At 46.2% G+C, this 17,854-nt stretch overlaps 11 non-coding genes across 11 annotated transcripts; all 11 read left to right on the top strand.

Moving 5' to 3' along the window:
- The first annotated feature begins 1,756 nt into the window (after positions 1-1,756).
- On the top strand, positions 1,757-1,830 carry TRNAN-GUU (transfer RNA asparagine (anticodon GUU)). Its single transcript has one exon. It is a non-coding gene; the product is annotated as a tRNA-Asn (tRNA).
- A 313-nt stretch (positions 1,831-2,143) lies between these two features.
- On the top strand, positions 2,144-2,215 carry TRNAW-CCA (transfer RNA tryptophan (anticodon CCA)). The gene has a single exon. It is a non-coding gene; the product is annotated as a tRNA-Trp (tRNA).
- A 1,790-nt stretch (positions 2,216-4,005) lies between these two features.
- On the top strand, positions 4,006-4,079 carry TRNAN-GUU (transfer RNA asparagine (anticodon GUU)). Its single transcript has one exon. It is a non-coding gene; the product is annotated as a tRNA-Asn (tRNA).
- A 313-nt stretch (positions 4,080-4,392) lies between these two features.
- On the top strand, positions 4,393-4,464 carry TRNAW-CCA (transfer RNA tryptophan (anticodon CCA)). The gene has a single exon. It is a non-coding gene; the product is annotated as a tRNA-Trp (tRNA).
- Positions 4,465-6,645: 2,181 nt separating this feature from the next.
- Positions 6,646-6,719, top strand: TRNAN-GUU (transfer RNA asparagine (anticodon GUU)). Its single transcript has one exon. It is a non-coding gene; the product is annotated as a tRNA-Asn (tRNA).
- A 313-nt stretch (positions 6,720-7,032) lies between these two features.
- TRNAW-CCA (transfer RNA tryptophan (anticodon CCA)) lies at positions 7,033-7,104 on the top strand. The gene has a single exon. It is a non-coding gene; the product is annotated as a tRNA-Trp (tRNA).
- Positions 7,105-11,142: 4,038 nt separating this feature from the next.
- TRNAN-GUU (transfer RNA asparagine (anticodon GUU)) lies at positions 11,143-11,216 on the top strand. Its single transcript has one exon. It is a non-coding gene; the product is annotated as a tRNA-Asn (tRNA).
- A 313-nt stretch (positions 11,217-11,529) lies between these two features.
- TRNAW-CCA (transfer RNA tryptophan (anticodon CCA)) lies at positions 11,530-11,601 on the top strand. The gene has a single exon. It is a non-coding gene; the product is annotated as a tRNA-Trp (tRNA).
- A 2,168-nt stretch (positions 11,602-13,769) lies between these two features.
- On the top strand, positions 13,770-13,841 carry TRNAW-CCA (transfer RNA tryptophan (anticodon CCA)). The gene has a single exon. It is a non-coding gene; the product is annotated as a tRNA-Trp (tRNA).
- Positions 13,842-15,631: 1,790 nt separating this feature from the next.
- Positions 15,632-15,705, top strand: TRNAN-GUU (transfer RNA asparagine (anticodon GUU)). The gene has a single exon. It is a non-coding gene; the product is annotated as a tRNA-Asn (tRNA).
- A 313-nt stretch (positions 15,706-16,018) lies between these two features.
- On the top strand, positions 16,019-16,090 carry TRNAW-CCA (transfer RNA tryptophan (anticodon CCA)). The gene has a single exon. It is a non-coding gene; the product is annotated as a tRNA-Trp (tRNA).
- Positions 16,091-17,854: the final 1,764 nt, after the last annotated feature.

Below are 17,854 nucleotides of genomic sequence, written 5' to 3'. Positions count from 1 at the left end.
CTCTTCAGTATCTCGTTATTTCAACCTGACTGCATCTTTATGCTCTGGGCCTAGTTGTTCTGGCGTTTCGAATGTAAGCTTTGCAGCAGGGAAGTATCATATTGACAGACATCCATGAAGGAGATGGTCAACCTTTAAAGCAGGCCAATCTCTATGTTTTACTGGATGCAGCAGAAGTATTTCCTCTTTACCATCTCTTCAAGTGGGCCTGACTGATGTGCTGTTTTGTGCCCGCTACGTGGGCTTTGTAAAGCATACCTCTGCCATTTGCATGGCCTCCTAGCGCTGTCAATATTTTCGTGTAATCGCTGAATGCTGCACTGTCCTGGGAACTCTAGGTGTGACTAAAGGATATATGCTGGGGCCCCGAAAGGGGGTCAGCAGTCTAGTGGCAATGCCCATCACTTTGTAGTTTGGGTTTGTGAGTTCAGGTACCGGTCTGGTGTCAGAAAACTGTAAGCGCCCTCCCAATCAACTGTCGGTCCTGGATTGTGAGGATTTCCCCTTATACTGGTCTCAGTAGACACATTTCCATTTTACTTTTTCACTCTCGCATTGCCTATTTCTCTCTCTCTAATAGATACATTATAGACAAGAGAGACATTGTCAGCGAGAGGGCTTCACAGCACCTTCCCCCATTTCCCTAAGTGCATTGCAAGGGGCTCTGGGAGGCGTGCACATTTGTCTGAAACACAAAGATCCACTGGCAATAAAAGGCGTAGGACCCCAGTTCGCATTTCTTAGAATTTGAGGAGGCACTCAGAGTTGTCTCGGGCGTGACTGTACCTTTCATAGGAGATGTGCTAATCCCCAAACCCTCTTCCTTTGTCCCAGTAATCTGTCCTAGGGCCTCTAGCAAGTTGTTTTCTGAAACAAAGCTTACCTGAACATCCTGTAAAATTGGTAACTTTTCAGTAGCAGTACAGTGCAGTATATAGCATTCCTGTTGCGCACAGCATCTAGATCCAAAAATTGCTTACTCTACCCCAGAAATTAGAATTCACCCAGTCAAACAGAGGGATCTATAAAGATCATGGCAAGTAGTTAACATAAGCTACTTCCCCCAAGTTCTCTTGGTGCACTCTGCTGCCCTCTTTTAACAGAAGAATGCAACTGCAGGTCTTGCTTCTCAGCAAGGTACCTACATATAGAAACCTTGGTGCACTCTTGCTAAATCTGCTGGAATGTGTCTTCTATTGTGCCCAAGGTGGTTGTGTATTTGGGGACTCAGGGAAGCAAGGGAGCAGTCTAATGCACTGCAGTGCTAAGAGAGGCATGCCTTTTTCAGAAAAAAAGTTCAGGTTTTCTGCCAATCAGAAAAAAATAGCAATGCAATCAGGCCAAAGGCAGAACACACATGCCAGTGAGTCTCTGTGGCACAATTGGTTAGCGCGTTCGGCTGTTAACGGAAAAGACGCTGCTGTTTTTGGCACAAAGACACAGTGTTCCACTCAGTAAACCTGAGTCATTTCTCCCGTGTTCTCTGGGTTCAGCCTACTGTCCCCTTTTAACACAAGTGTGCAACTGTGGCTTTCTCCTCATAGCAAGTTATGCCTACACAGAGGACATTTGGTGCACTGTTGATGGGCTCTGTCCTCTACTAAATCCCCTTTGTTTGTGGATTAGGGGAGGTAGGGAAGTGCTTGATACCCTGATTTGCTGTGGGAAATAGAGCTATTTTAGAAATATTTTCAGGTTGCCTGGGAAGCATAAGCAAACATCACACCAATCAGGCCCCAGTGTAAGCACTGCATGAGTCTCTGTGGCGCAATCGGTTAGCGCGTTCGGCTGTTAACCGAAAGGTTGGTGGTTCAAGCCCACCCAGGGACGATGCATTTCGGCTCAAAAATTCAGCATGACCAACTATGAACTTCTGTTTACCTCTCGCAGGTCTCGTCTGCTGACGTCCAAAAAATCCAATAAACTGTAAGCAATTCTTCTCGCTTGCTTTAGTTTTTCAAAACTTGCCATTCAATTCATAAACATCAAGACTTCATGGGAAGGGTTTGGCTGCAGCGTGTACTGATGCACAGAAGGAAGCTATCCTAGCCAGTCTACCTAAAGAAGCAATGAGGCTCTGCAGGTGCATGTACGTCTCCTACCTTTATTCTGTCATCAGACACACCAGGTGGACTGCCACAAGGACCTCGTGGCGCAATGGTAGCGCGTCTGACTCCAGATCAGAAGGTTGTGTGTTCAAATCACGTCGGGGTCATACTTCCTTTTCCCACTCTGAAATACAAAATTGCTCTTCAGTATCTCGTTATTTCAACCTGACTGCATCTTTGTGCTCTGGGCCTAGTTGTTCTGGCGTTTCGAATGTAAGCTTTGCAGCAGGGAAGTTTCATATTGACAGACACCCATGAAGGACATGGTCAACCTTTAAAGCAGGCCAATCTCTATGTTTTACTGGATGCAGCAGAAGTATTTCCTCTTTACCATCTCTTCAAGTGGGCCTGACTGATGTGCTGTTTTGTGCACGCTACGTGGGCTTTGTAAAGCATACCTCTGCCATTTGCATGGCCTCCTAGCGCTGTCAATATTTTCGTGTAATCGCTGAATGCTGCACTGTCCTGGGAACTCTAGGTGTGACTAAAGGATATATGTTGGGGCCCCGAAAGGGGGTCGGCAGTCTAGTGGCAATGGGCATCACTTTGCAGTTTGGGTTTGTGAGTTCAGGTACCGGTCTGGTGTCGGAAACCTGTAAGCGCCCTCCCAATCAACTGTCGGTCCTGGATTGTGAGGGTTTCCCCTTATACTGGTCTCAGAAGACACATTTCCATTTTACTTTTTCACTCTCGCATTGCCTATTTCTCTCTCTCTCATAGATACATTATAGACAAGAGAGACATTGTCAGCGAGAGGGCTTCACAGCACCTTCCCCCATTTCCCTAAGTGCATTGCAAGGGGCTCTGGGAGGCGTGCACATTTGTCTGAAACACAAAGATCCACTGGCAATAAAAAGCGTAGGTCCCTAGTTTGCATTTCTTAGAATTTGAGGTGACACTCAGAGTTGTCTCGGGCGTGACTGTACCTTTCATAGGAGATGTGCTAATCCCCAAACCCTCTTCCTTTGTCCCAGTAATCTGTCTTAGTGCCTCTAGCAAGTTGTTTTCTGAAACAAAGCTTACCTGAACATCGTGTAAAATTGGTAACTTTTCAGTAGCAGTACAGTGCAGTATATAGCATTCCTGTTGCGCACAGCATCTAGATCCAAAAATTGCTTACTCTACCCCAGAAATTAGAATTCACCCAGTCAAACAGAGGGATCTATAAAGATCATGGCAAGTAGTTAACATAAGCTACTTCCCCCAAGTTCTCTTGGTGCACTCTGCTGCCCTCTTTTAACAGAAGAATGCAACTGCAGGTCTTGCTTCTCAGCAAGGTAACTACATATAGAAACCTTGGTGCACTCTTGCTAAATCTGCTGGAATGTGTCTTCTATTGTGCCCAAGGTGGTTGTGTATTTGGGGACTCAGGGAAGCAAGGGAGCAGTCTAATGCACTGCAGTGCTAAGAGAGGCATGCCTTTTTCAGAAAAAAGTTCAGGTTTTCTGCCAATCAGAAAAAAATAGCAATGCAATCAGGCCAAAGGCAGAACACACATGCCAGTGAGTCTCTGTGGCGCAATTGGTTAGCGCGTTCGGCTGTTAACCGAAAAGACGCTGCTGTTTTTGGCACAAAGACACAGAGTGTTCCACTCAGTAAACCTGAGTCATTTCTCCCGTGTTCTCTGGGTTCAGCCTACTGTCCCCTTTTAACACAAGTGCGCAATTGTGGCTTTCTCCTCATAGCAAGTTATGCCTATACAGAGGACATTTGGTGCACTGTTGATGGGCTCTGTCCTCTACTAAATCCCCTGTGTTTGTGGATTACGGGAGGTAGGGAAGTGCTTGATACCCTGATTTGCTGTGGGAAAAAGAGCTATTTTAGAAATATTTTCAGGTTGCCTGGGAAGCATAAGCAAACAGCACACCAATCAAGCCCCTGTGTAAGAACTGCATGAGTCTCTGTGGCGCAATCGGTTAGCGCGTTCGGCTGTTAACCGAAAGGTTGGTGGTTCAAGCCCACCCAGGGACCGTGCATTTTGGCTCAAAAATTCAGCGTGACCAACTATGGACTTCTGTTTACCTCTCGCAGGTCTCGTCTGCTGACGTCCAAAAAATCCAATAAACTGCAAGCAATTCTTCTCGCTTGCTTTAGTTTTTCAAAACTTGCCATTCAATTCATAAACATCAACACTTCATGGGAAGGGTTTGGCTGCAGCGTGTACTGATGCACAGAAGGAAGCTATCCTAGCCAGTCTACCTAAAGAAGCAATGAGGCTCTGCAGGTGCATGTACGTCTCCTACCTTTATTCTGTCATCAGACACACCAGGTGGACTGCCACAAGGACCTCGTGGCGCAATGGTAGCGCGTCTGACTCCAGATCAGAAGGTTGCGTGTTCAAATCACGTCGGGGTCATACTTCCTTTTCCCACTCTGAAATACAAAATTGCTCTTCAGTATCTCGTTATTTCAACCTGACTGCATCTTTGTGCTCTGGGCCTAGTTGTTCTGGCGTTTCGAATGTAAGCTTTGCAGCAGGGAAGTATCATATTGACAGACACCCATGAAGGACATGGTCAACCTTTAAAGCAGGCCAATCTCTATGTTTTACTGGATGCAGCAGAAGTATTTACTCGTTACCATCTCTTCAAGTGGGCCTGACTGATGTGCTGTTTTGTGCACGCTACGTGGGCTTTGTAAAGCATACCTCTGCCATTTGCATGGCCTCCTAGCGCTGTCAATATTTTCGTGTAATCGCTGAATGCTGCACTGTCCTGGGAACTCTAGGTGTGACTAAAGGATATATGCTGGGGCCCCAAAAGGGGGTCGGCAGTCTAGTGGCAATGGGCATCACTTTGCAGTTTGGGTTTGTGAGTTCAGGTACCGGTCTGGTGTCGGAAACCTGTAAGCGCCCTCCCAATCAACTGTCGGTCCTGGATTGTGAGGATTTCCCCTTATACTGGTCTCAGTAGACACATTTCCATTTTACTTTTTCACTCTCGCATTGCCTATTTCTCTCTCTCTCATAGATACATTATAGACAAGAGAGACATTGTCAGAGAGAGGGTTGCACAGCACCTTCCCCCATTTCCCTAAGTGCATTGCAAGGGGCTCTGGGAGGCGTGCACATTTGTCTGAAACACAAAGATCCACTGGCAATAAAAGGCGTAGGACCCCAGTTCGCATTTCTTAGAATTTGAGGAGGCACTCAGAGTTGTCTCGGGCGTGACTGTACCTTTCATAGGAGATGTGCTAATCCCCAAACCCTCTTCCTTTGTCCCAGTAATCTGTCTTAGTGCCTCTAGCAAGTTGTTTTCTGAAACAAAGCTTACCTGAACATCCTGTAAAATTGGTAACTTTTCAGTAGCAGTACAGTGCAGTATATAGCATTCCTGTGGCGCACAGCATCTAGATCCAAAAATTGCTTACTCTACCCCAGAAATTAGAATTCACCCAGTCAAACAGAGGGATCTATAAAGATCATGGCAAGTAGTTAACATAAGCTACTTCCCCCAAGTTCTCTTGGTGCACTCTGCTGCCCTCTTTTAACAGAAGAATGCAACTGCAGGTCTTGCTTCTCAGCAAGGTACCTACATATAGAATCCTTGGTGCACTCTTGCTAAATCTGCTGGAATGTGTCTTCTATTGTGCCCAAGGTGGTTGTGTATTTGGGGACTCAGGGAAGCAAGGGAGCAGTCTAATGCACTGCAGTGCTAAGAGAGGCATGCCTTTTTCAGAAACAAGTTCAGGTTTTCTGCCAATCAGAAAAAAATAGCAATGCAATCAGGCCAAAGGCAGAACACACATGCCAATGAGTCTCTGTGGCGCAATTGGTTAGCGCGTTCGGCTGTTAACCGAAAAGACGCTGCTGTTTTGGGCACAAAGACACAGAGTGTTCCACTCAGTAAACCTGAGTCATTTCTCCCGTGTTCTCTGGGTTCAGCCTACTGTCCCCTTTTAACACAAGTGCGCAACTGTGGCTTTCTCCTCATAGCAAGTTATGCCTACACAGAGGACATTTGGTGCACTGTTGATGGGCTCTGTCCTCTACTAAATCCCCTGTGTTTGTGGATTACGGGAGGTAGGGAAGTGCTTGATACCCTGATTTGCTGTGGGAAATAGAGCTATTTTAGAAATATTTTCAGGTTGCCTGGGAAGCATAAGCAAACAGAACACGAATCAGGCCCCAGTGTAAGCACTGCATGAGTCTCTGTGGCGCAATCGGTTAGCGCGTTCGGCTGTTAACCGAAAAGACGCTGCTGTTTTTGGCACAAAGACACAGAGTGTTCCACTCAGTAAACCTGAGTCATTTCTCCCGTGTTCTCTGGGTTCAGCCTACTGTCCCCTTTTAACACAAGTGCGCAACTGTGGCTTTCTCCTCATAGCAAGTTATGCCTACACAGAGGACATTTGGTGCACTGTTGATGGGCTCTGTCCTCTACTAAATCCCCTGTGTTTGTGGATTACGGGAGGTAGGGAAGTGCTTGATACCCTGATTTGCTGTGGGAAATTGAGCTATTTTAGAAATATTTTCAGGTTGCCTGGGAAGCATAAGCAAACAGAACACCAATCAGGCCCCAGTGTAAGCACTGCATGAGTCTCTGTGGCGCAATCGGTTAGCGCGTTCGGCTGTTAACCGAAAGGTTGGTGGTTCAAGCCCACCCAGGGACGATGCATTTTGGCTCAAAAATTCAGCATGACCAACTATGAACTTCTGTTTACCTCTCGCAGGTCTCGTCTGCTGACGTCCAAAAAATCCAATAAACTGTAAGCAATTCTTCTCGCTTGCTTTAGTTTTTCAAAACTTGCCATTCAATTCATAAACATCAAGACTTCATGGGAAGGGTTTGGCTGCAGCGTGTACTGATGCACAGAAGGAAGCTATCCTAGCCAGTCTACCTAAAGAAGCAATGAGGCTCTGCAGGTGCATGTACGTCTCCTACCTTTATTCTGTCATCAGACACACCAGGTGGATTGCCACAAGGACCTCGTGCCGCAATGGTAGCGCGTCTGACTCCAGATCAGAAGGTTGTGTGTTCAAATCACGTCGGGGTCATACTTCCTTTTCCCACTCTGAAATACAAAATTGCTCTTCAGTATCTCGTTATTTCAACCTGACTGCATCTTTGTGCTCTGGGCCTAGTTGTTCTGGCGTTTCGAATGTAAGCTTTGCAGCAGGGAAGTATCATATTGACAGACACCCATGAAGGACATGGTCAACCTTTAAAGCAGGCCAATCTCTATGTTTTACTGGATGCAGCAGAAGTATTTCCTCTTTACCATCTCTTCAAGTGGGCCTGACTGATGTGCTGTTTTGTGCACGCTACGTGGGCTTTGTAAAGCATACCTCTGCCATTTGCATGGCCTCCTAGCGCTGTCAATATTTTCGTGTAATCGCTGAATGCTGCACTGTCCTGGGAACTCTAGGTGTGACTAAAGGATATATGTTGGGGCCCCGAAAGGGGGTCGGCAGTCTAGTGGCAATGGGCATCACTTTGCAGTTTGGGTTTGTGAGTTCAGGTACCGGTCTGGTGTCGGAAACCTGTAAGCGCCCTCCCAATCAACTGTCGGTCCTGGATTGTGAGGGTTTCCCCTTATACTGGTCTCAGAAGACACATTTCCATTTTACTTTTTCACTCTCGCATTGCCTATTTCTCTCTCTCTCATAGATACATTATAGACAAGAGAGACATTGTCAGCGAGAGGGCTTCACAGCACCTTCCCCCATTTCCCTAAGTGCATTGCAAGGGGCTCTGGGAGGCGTGCACATTTTTCTGAAACACAAAGATCCACTGGCAATAAAAAGCGTAGGTCCCTAGTTTGCATTTCTTAGAATTTGAGGTGACACTCAGAGTTGTCTCGGGCGTGACTGTACCTTTCATAGGAGATGTGCTAATCCCCAAACCCTCTTCCTTTGTCCCAGTAATCTGTCTTAGTGCCTCTAGCAAGTTGGTTTCTGAAACAAAGCTTACCTGAACATCCTGTAAAATTGGTAACTTTTCAGTAGCAGTACAGTGCAGTCTATAGCATTCCTGTTGCGCACAGCATCTAGATCCAAAAATTGCTTACTCTACCCCAGAAATTAGAATTCACCCAGTCAAACAGAGGGATCTATAAAGATCATGGCAAGTAGTTAACATAAGCTACTTCCCCCAAGTTCTCTTGGTGCACTCTGCTGCCCTCTTTTAACAGAAGAATGCAACTGCAGGTCTTGCTTCTCAGATAGGTAACTACATATAGAAACCTTGGTGCACTCTTGCTAAATCTGCTGGAATGTGTCTTCTATGTGCCCAAGGTGGTTGTGTATTTGGGGACTCAGGGAAGCAAGGGAGCAGTCTAATGCACTGCAGTGCTAAGAGAGGCATGCCTTTTTCAGAAAAAAGTTCAGGTTTTCTGCCAATCAGAAAAAAATAGCAATGCAATCAGGCCAAAGGCAGAACACACATGCCAGTGAGTCTCTGTGGCGCAATTGGTTAGCGCGTTCGGCTGTTAACCGAAAAGACGCTGCTGTTTTTGGCACAGAGACACAGAGTGTTCCACTCAGTAAACCTGAGTCATTTCTCCCGTGTTCTCTGGGTTCAGCCTACTGTCCCCTTTTAACACAAGTGCGCAACTGTGGCTTTCTCCTCATAGCAAGTTATGCCTATACAGAGGACATTTGGTGCACTGTTGATGGGCTCTGTCCTCTACTAAATCCCTTGTGTTTGTGGATTAGGGGAGGTAGGGAAGTGCTTGATACCCTGATTTGCTGTGGGAAAAAGAGCTATTTTAGAAATATTTTCAGGTTGCCTGGGAAGCATAAGCAAACAGCACACCAATCAGGCCCCTGTGTAAGAACTGTATGAGTCTCTGTGGCAAAATCGGTTAGCGCGTTCGGCTGTTAACCAAAAGGTTGGTGGTTCAAGCCCACCCAGGGACGGTGCATTTTGGCTCAAAAATTCAGCGTGACCAACTATGGACTTCTGTTTACCTCTCGCAGGTCTCGTCTGCTGACGTCCAAAAAATCCAATAAACTGCAAGCAATTCTTCTCGCTTGCTTTAGTTTTTCAAAACTTGCCATTCAATTCATAAACATCAAGACTTCATGGGAAGGGTTTGGCTGCAGCGTGTACTGATGCACAGAAGGAAGCTATCCTAGCCAGTCTACTTAAAGAAGCAATGAGGCTCTGCAGGTCCATGTACGTCTCCTACCTTTATTCTGTCATCAGACACACCAGGTGGACTGCCACAAGGACCTCGTGGCACAATGGTAACGCGTCTGACTCCAGATCAGAAGGTTTCGTGTTCAAATCACGTCGGGGTCATATTTGCTTTTCCCACTCTGAAATATAAAATTGCTCTTCAGTATCTCGTTATTTCAACCTGACTGCATCTTTGTGATCTGGGCCTAGTTGTTCTGGCGTTTCGAATGTAAGCTTTGCAGCAGGGAAGTATCATATTGACAGACACCTATGAAGGACATGGTCAACCTTTAAAGCAGGCCAATCTCTATGTTTTACTGGATGCAGCAGAAGTATTTCCTCTTTACCATCTCTTCAAGTGGGCCTGACTGATGTGCTGTTTTGTGCACGCTACGTGGGCTTTGTAAAGCATACCTCTGCCATTTGCATGGCCTCCTAGCGCTGTCAATATTTTCGTGTAATCGCTGAATGCTGCACTGTCCTGGGAACTCTAGGTGTGACTAAAGGATATATGCTGGGGCCCCGAAAGGGGGTCGGCAGTCTAGTGGCAATGCCCATCACTTTGTAGTTTGGGTTTGGAAGTTCAGGTACCGGTCTGGTGTCAGAAAACTGTAAGCGCCCTCCCAATCAACTGTCGGTCCTGGATTGTGAGGATTTCCCCTTATACTGGTCTCAGTAGACACATTTCCATTTTACTTTTTCACTCTCGCATTGCCTATTTCTCTCTCTCTCATAGATACATTATAGACAAGAGAGACATTGTCAGCGAGAGGGTTGCACAGCACCTTCCCCCATTTCCCTAAGTGCATTGCATGGGGCTCTGGGAGGCGTGCACATTTGTCTGAAACACAAAGATCCACTGGCAATAAAAGGCGTAGGACCCCAGTTTGCATTTCTTAGAATTTGAGGAGGCACTCAGAGTTGTCTCGGGCGTGACTGTACCTTTCATAGGAGATGTGCTAATCCCCAAACCCTCTTCCTTTGTCCCAGTAATCTGTCCTAGGGCTTCTAGCAAGTTGTTTTCTGAAACAAAGCTTACCTGAACATCCTGTAAAATTGGTAACTTTTCAGTAGCAGTACAGTGCAGTATATAGCATTCCTGTTGCGCACAGCATCTAGATCCAAAAATTGCTTACTCTACCCCAGAAATTAGAATTCACCCAGTCAAACAGAGGGATCTATAAAGATCATGGCAAGTAGTTAACATAAGCTACTTCCCCCAAGTTCTCTTGGTGCACTCTGCTGCCCTCTTTTAACAGAAGAATGCAACTGCAGGTCTTGCTTCTCAGCAAGGTACCTACATATAGAAACCTTGGTGCACTCTTGCTAAATCTGCTGGAATGTGTCTTCTATTGTGCCCAAGGTGGTTGTGTATTTGGGGACTCAGGGAAGCAAGGGAGCAGTCTAATGCACTGCAGTGCTAAGAGAGGCATGCCTTTTTCAGAAAAAAGTTCAGGTTTTCTGCCAATCAGAAAAAAATAGCAATGCAATCAGGCCAAAGGCAGAACACACATGCCAGTGAGTCTCTGTGGCACAATTGGTTAGCACGTTCGGCTGTTAACCGAAAAGACGCTGCTGTTTTTGGCACAAAGACGCAGAGTGTTCCACTCAGTAAACCTGAGTCATTTCTCCCGTGTTCTCTGGGTTCAGCCTACTGTCCCCTTTTAACACAAGTGCGCAACTGTGGCTTTCTCCTCATAGCAAGTTATGCCTACACAGAGGACATTTGGTGCACTGTTGATGGGCTCTGTCCTCTACTAAATCCCCTGTGTTTGTGGATTAGGGGAGGTAGGGAAGTGCTTGATACCCTGATTTGCTGTGGGAAAAAGAGCTATTTTAGAAATATTTTCAGGTTGCCTGGGAAGCATAAGCAAACAGCACACCAATCAGGCCCCAGTGTAAGCACTGCATGAGTCTCTGTGGCGCAATCGGTTAGCGCGTTCGGCTGTTAACCGAAAGGATGGTGGTTCAAGCCCACCCAGGGACGATGCATTTTGGCTCAAAAATTCAGCGTGACCAACTATGAACTTCTGTTTACCTCTCGCAGGTCTCGTCTGCTGACGTCCAAAAAATCCAATAAACTGCAAGCAATTCTTCTCGCTTGCTTTAGTTTTAAAAAACTTGCCATTCAATTCATAAACATCAAGACTTCATGGGAAGGGTTTGGCTGCAGCGTGCACTGATGCACAGAAGGAAGCTATCCTTGCCAGTCTACTTAAAGAAGCAATGAGGCTCTGCAGGTGCATGTACGTCTCCTACCTTTATTCTGTCATCAGACACACCAGGTGGACTGCCACTAGGACCTCGTGGCGCAATGGTAGGGCGTCTGACTCCAGATCAGAAGGTTGCGTGTTCAAATCACGTCGGGGTCATATTTGCTTTTCCCACTCTGAAATACAAAATTGCTCTTCAGTATCTCGTTATTTCAACCTGACTGCATCTTTGTGCTCTGGGCCTAGTTGTTCTGGCATTTCGAATGTAAGCTTTGCAGCAGGGAAGTATCATATTGACAGACACCCATGAAGGACATGGTCAACCTTTAAAGCAGGCCAATCTCTATGTTTTACTGCATGCAGCAGAAGTATTTCCTCTTTACCATCTCTTCAAGTGGGCCTGACTGATGTGCTGTTTTGTGCACGCTACGTGGGCTTTGTAAAGCATACCTCTGCCATTTGCATGGCCTCCTAGCGCTGTCAAAATGTTCGTGTAATCGCTGAATGCTGCACTGTCCTGGGAACTCTAGGTGTGACTAAAGGATATATGTTGGGGCCCCGAAAGGGGGTCGGCAGTCTAGTGGCAATGCCCATCACTTTGCAGTTTGGGTTTGTGAGTTCAGGTACTGGTCTGGTGTCGGAAACCTGTAAGCGCCCTCCCAATCAACTGTCGGTCCTGGATTGTGAGGATTTCCCCTTATACTGGTCTCAGTAGACACATTTCCATTTTACTTTTTCACTCTCGCATTGCCTATTTCTCTCTCTCTCATAGTTACATTATAGACAAGAGAGACATTGTCAGCGAGAGGGCTTCACAGCTCCTTCCCCCCTTTCCCTAAGTGCATTGCAAGGGGCTCTGGGAGGCGTGCACATTTGTCTGAAACACAAAGATCCACTGGCAATAAAAAGCGTAGGTCCCTAGTTTGCATTTCTTAGAATTTGAGGTGACACTCAGAGTTGTCTCGGGCGTGACTGTACCTTTCATAGGAGATGTGCTAATCCCCAAACCCTCTTCCTTTGTCCCAGTAATCTGTCCTAGCGCCTCTAGCAAGTTGTTTTCTGAAACAAAGCTTACCTGAACATCCTGTAAAATTGGTAACTTTTCAGTAGCAGTAGAGTGCAGTATATAGCATTCCTGTTGCGCACAGCGTCTAGATCCAAAAATTGCTTACTCTACCCCAGAAATTAGAATTCACCAAGTCAAACAGAGGGATCTATAAAGAGCATGGCAAGTAGTTAACATAAGCTACTTCCCCCAAGTTCTCTTGGTGCACTCTGCTGTCCTCTTTTTACAGAAGAATGCAACTGCAGGTCTTGCTTCTCAGCAAGGTACCTACATATAGAAACATTGGTGCACTCTTGCTAAATCTGCTGGAATGTGTCTTCTATTGTGCCCAAGGTGGTTGTGTATTTGGGGACTCAGGGAAGCAAGGGAGCAGTCTAATGCACTGCAGTGCAAAGAGAGGCATGCCTTTTTCAGAAAAAAGTTCAGGTTTTCTGCCAATCAGAAAAAAATAGCAATGCAATCAGGCCAAAGGCAGAACACACATGCCAGTGAGTCTCTGTGGCGCAATTGGTTAGCGCGTTCGGCTGTTAACCGAAAAGACGCTGCTGTTTTTGGCACAAAGACACAGAGTGTTCCACTCAGTAAACCTGAGTCATTTCTCCCGTGTTCTCTGGGTTCAGCCTACTGTCCCCTTTTAACACAAGTGCGCAACTGTGGCTTTCTCCTCATAGCAAGTTATGCCTACACAGAGGACCTTTGGTGCACTGTTGATGGGCTCTGTCCTCTACTAAATCCCCTGTGTTTGTGGATTAGGGGAGGTAGGGAAGTGCTTGATACCCTGATTTGCTGTGGGAAATAGAGCTATTTTAGAAATATTTTCAGGTTGCCTGGGAAGCATAAGCAAACAGCACACCAATCAGGCCCCAGTGTAAGCACTGCATGAGTCTCTGTGGCGCAATCGGTTAGCGCGTTCGGCTTTTAACCGAAAGGATGGTGGTTCAAGCCCACCCAGGGACGATGCATTTTGGCTCAAAAATTCAGCATGACCAACTATGAACTTCTGTTTACCTCTCGCAGGTCTCGTCTGCTGACGTCCAATAAACTGCAAGCAATTCTTCTCGCTTGCTTTAGTTTTTCAAAACTTGCCATTCAATTCATAAACATCAAGACTTTATGGGAAGGGTTTGGCTGCAGCGTGTACTGATGCACAGAAGGAAGCTATCCTAGCCAGTCTACTTAAAGAAGCAATGAGGCTCTGCAGGTGCATGTACGTCTCCTACCTTTATTCTGTCATCAGACACACCAGGTGGACTGCCACAAGGACCTCGTGGCGCAATGGTAGCGCGTCTGACTCCAGATCAGAAGGTTGCGTGTTCAAATCACGTCGGGGTCATATTTGCTTTTCCCACTCTGAAATACAAAATTGCTCTTCAGTATCTCGTTATTTCAACCTGACTGCATCTTTGTGCTCTGGGCCTAGTTGTTCTGGCGTTTTGAATGTAAGCTTTGCAGCAGGGAAGTATCATATTGACAGACACCCATGAAGGACATGGTCAACCTTTAAAGCAGGCCAATCTCTATGTTTTACTGGATGCAGCAGAAGTATTTCCTCTTTACCATCTCTTCAAGTGGGCCTGACTGATGTGCTGTTTTGTGCACGCTACGTGGGCTTTGTAAAGCATACCTCTGACATTTGCATGGCTTCCTAGCGCTGTCAATATTTTCGTGTAATCGCTGAATGCTGCACTGTCCTGGGAACTCTAGGTGTGACTAAAGGAAATATGCTGCGGCCCCGAAAGGGGGTCGGCAGTCTAGTGGCAATGCCCATCACTTTGCAGTTTGGGTTTGTGAGTTCAGGTACCGGTCTGGTGTCGGAAACCTGTAAGCGCCCTCCCAATCAACTGTCGGTCCTGGATTGTGAGGATTTCCCCTTATACTGGTCTCAGTAGACACATTTCCATTTTACTTTTTCACTCTTGCATTGCCTATTTCTCTCTCTCGCATAGATACATTATAGACAAGAGAGACATTGTCAGCGAGAGGGCTTCACAGCACCTTCCCCCCTTTCCCTAAGTGCATTGCAAGGGGCTCTGGGAGGCGTGCACATTTGTCTGAAACACAAAGATCCACTGGCAATAAAAAGCGTAGGTCCCTAGTTTGCATTTCTTAGAATTTGAGGTGACACTCAGAGTTGTCTCGGGCGTGACTGTACCTTTCATAGGAGATGTGCTAATCCCCAAACCCTCTTCCTTTGTCCCAGTAATCTGTCTTAGTGCCTCTAGCAAGTTGTTTTCTGAAACAAAGCTTACCTGAACATCCTGTAAAATTGGTAACTTTTCAGTAGCAGTACAGTGCAGTATATAGGATTCCTGTTGCGCACAGCATCTAGATCCAAAAATTGCTTACTCTACCCCAGAAATTAGAATTCACCCAGTCAAACAGAGGGATCTATAAAGAGCATGGCAAGTAGTTAACATAAGCTACTTCCCCCAAGTTCTCTTGGTGCACTCTGCTGCCCTCTTTTAACAGAAGAATGCAACTGCAGGTCTTGCTTCTCAGCAAGGTACCTACATATAGAAACCTTGGTGCACTCTTGCTAAATCTGCTTGAATGTGTCTTCTATTGTGCCCAAGGTGGTTGTGTATTTGGGGACTCAGGGAAGCAAGGGAGCAGTCTAATGCACTGCAGTGCTAAGAGAAGCATGCCTTTTTCAGAAAAAAGTTCAGGTTTTCTGCCAATCAGAAAAAAATAGCAATGCAATCAGGCCAAAGGCAGAACACACATGTCAGTGAGTCTCTGTGGCACAATTGGTTAGCGCGTTCGGCTGTTAACCGAAAAGACGCTGCTGTTTTTGGCACAAAGACACAGAGTGTTCCACTCAGTAAACCTGAGTCATTTCTCCCGTGTTCTCTGGGTTCAGCCTATTGTCCCCTTTTAACACAAGTGCGCAACTGTGGCTTTCTCCTCATAGCAAGTTATGCCTACACAGAGGACATTTGGTGCACTGTTGATCGGCTCTGTCCTCTACTAAATCCCCTGTGTTTGTGGATTAGGGGAGGTAGGGAAGTGCTTGATACCCTGATTTGCTGTGGGAAATAGAGCTATTTTAGAAATATTTTCAGGTTGCCTGGGGAGCATAAGCAAACAGCACACCAATCAGGCCCCAGTGTAAGCACTGCATGAGTCTCTGTGGCGCAATTGGTTAGCGCTTTCGGCTGTTAACCGAAAGGTTGGTGGTTCAAGCCCACCCAGGGACGATGCATTTTGGCTCAAAAATTCAGCATGACCAACTATGAACTTCTGTTTACCTCTCGCAGGTCTCGTCTGCTGACGTCCAAAAAATCCAATAAACTGCAAGCAATTCTTCTCGCTTGCTTTAGTTTTTCAAAACTTGCCATTCAATTCATAAACATCAAGACTTCATGGGAAGGGTTTGGCTGCAGCGTGTACTGATGCACAGAAGGAAGCTATCCTAGCCAGTCTACTTAAAGAAGCAATGAGGCTCTGCAGGTGCATGTAAGTCTCCTATCTTTATTCTGTCGTCAGACACACCAGGTGGACTGCCGCAAGGACCTCGTGGCGCAATGGTAGCACGTCTGACTCCAGATCATAAGGTTGCGTGTTCAAATCACGTCGGGGTCATATTTGCTTTTCCCACTCTGAAATACAAAATTGCTCTTCAGTATCTCGTTATTTCAACCTGACTGCATCTTTGTGCTCTGGGCCTAGTTGTTCTGGCGTTTTGAATGTAAGCTTTGCAGCAGGGAAGTATCATATTGACAGACACCCATGAAGGACATGGTCAACCTTTAAAGCAGGCCAATCTCTATGTTTTACTGGATGCAGCAGAAGTATTTCCTCTTTACCATCTCTTCAAGTGGGCCTGACTGATGTGCTGTTTTGTGCACGCTACGTGGGCTTTGTAAAGCATACCTCTGCCATTTGCATGGCCTCCTAGCGCTGTCAATATTTTCGTGTAATCGCTGAATGCTGCACTGTCCTGGGAACTCTAGGTGTGACTAAAGGAAATATGCTGCAGCCCCGAAAGGGGGTCGGCAGTCTAGTGGCAATGCCCATCACTTTGCAGTTTGGGTTTGTGAGTTCAGGTACCGGTCTGGTGTCGGAAACCTGTAAGCGCCCTCCCAATCAACTGTCAGTCCTGGATTGTGAGGATTTCCCCTTATACTGGTCTCAGTAGACACATTTCCATTTTACTTTTTCACTCTCGCATTGCCTATTTCTCTCTCTCTCATAGATACATTATAGACAAGAGAGACATTGTCAGCGAGAGGGTTGCACAGCACCTTCCCCCATTTCCCTAAGTGCATTGCATGGGGCTCTGGGAGGCGTGCACATTTGTCTGAAACACAAAGATCCACTGGCAATAAAAAGCATAGGTCCCTAGTTTGCATTTCTTAGAATTTGAGGTGACACTCAGAGTTGTCTCGGGCGTGACTGTACCTTTCATAGGAGATGTGCTAATCCCCAAACCCTCTTCCTTTGTCCCAGTAATCTGTCTTAGTGCCTCTAGCAAGTTGTTTTCTGAAACAAAGCTTACCTGAACATCCTGCAAAATTGGTAACTTTTCAGTAGCAGTACAGTGCAGTATATAGCATTCCTGTTGCGCACAGCATCTAGATCCAAAAATTGCTTACTCTACCCCAGAAATTAGAATTCACCCAGTCAAACAGAGGGATCTATAAAGAGCATGGCAAGTAGTTAACATAAGCTACTTCCCCCACGTTCTCTTGATGCACTCTGCTGCCCTCTTTTAACAGAAGAATGCAACTGCAGGTCTTGCTTCTCAGCAAGGTACCTACATATAGAAACCTTGGTGCACTCTTGCTAAATCTGCTGGAATGTGTCTTCTATTGTGCCCAAGGTGGTTGTGTATTTGGGGACTCAGGGAAGCAAGGGAGCAGTCTAATGCACTGCAGTGCTAAGAGAAGCATGCCTTTTTCAGAAAAAAGTTCAGGTTTTCTGCCAATCAGAAAAAAATAGCAATGCAATCAGGCCAAAGGCAGAACACACATGCCAGTGAGTCTCTGTGGCACAATTGGTTAGCGCGTTCGGCTGTTAACCGAAAAGACGCTGCTGTTTTTGGCACAAAGACACAGAGTGTTCCACTCAGTAAACCTGAGTCATTTCTCCCGTGTTCTCTGGGTTCAGCCTACTGTCCCCTTTTAACACAAGTGCGCAACTGTGGCTTTCTCCTCATAGCAAGTTATGCCTACACAGAGGACATTTGGTGCACTGTTGATGGGCTCTGTCCTCTACTAAATCCCCTGTGTTTGTGGATTAGGGGAGGTAGGGAAGTGCTTGATACCCTGATTTGCTGTGGGAAATAGAGCTATTTTAGAAATATTTTCAGGTTGCCTGGGAAGCATAAGCAAACAGCACACCAAT

Source organism: Ambystoma mexicanum, chromosome 11 (assembly GCF_040938575.1).
Source record: "Ambystoma mexicanum isolate Mex_15411 chromosome 11, UKY_AmexF1_1, whole genome shotgun sequence".
Lineage (NCBI taxonomy): Eukaryota > Metazoa > Chordata > Amphibia > Caudata > Ambystomatidae > Ambystoma > Ambystoma mexicanum.
The sequence above is the reverse complement of the archived record's forward strand: the minus strand, read 5'-3'. Positions and strand labels throughout refer to the sequence as shown.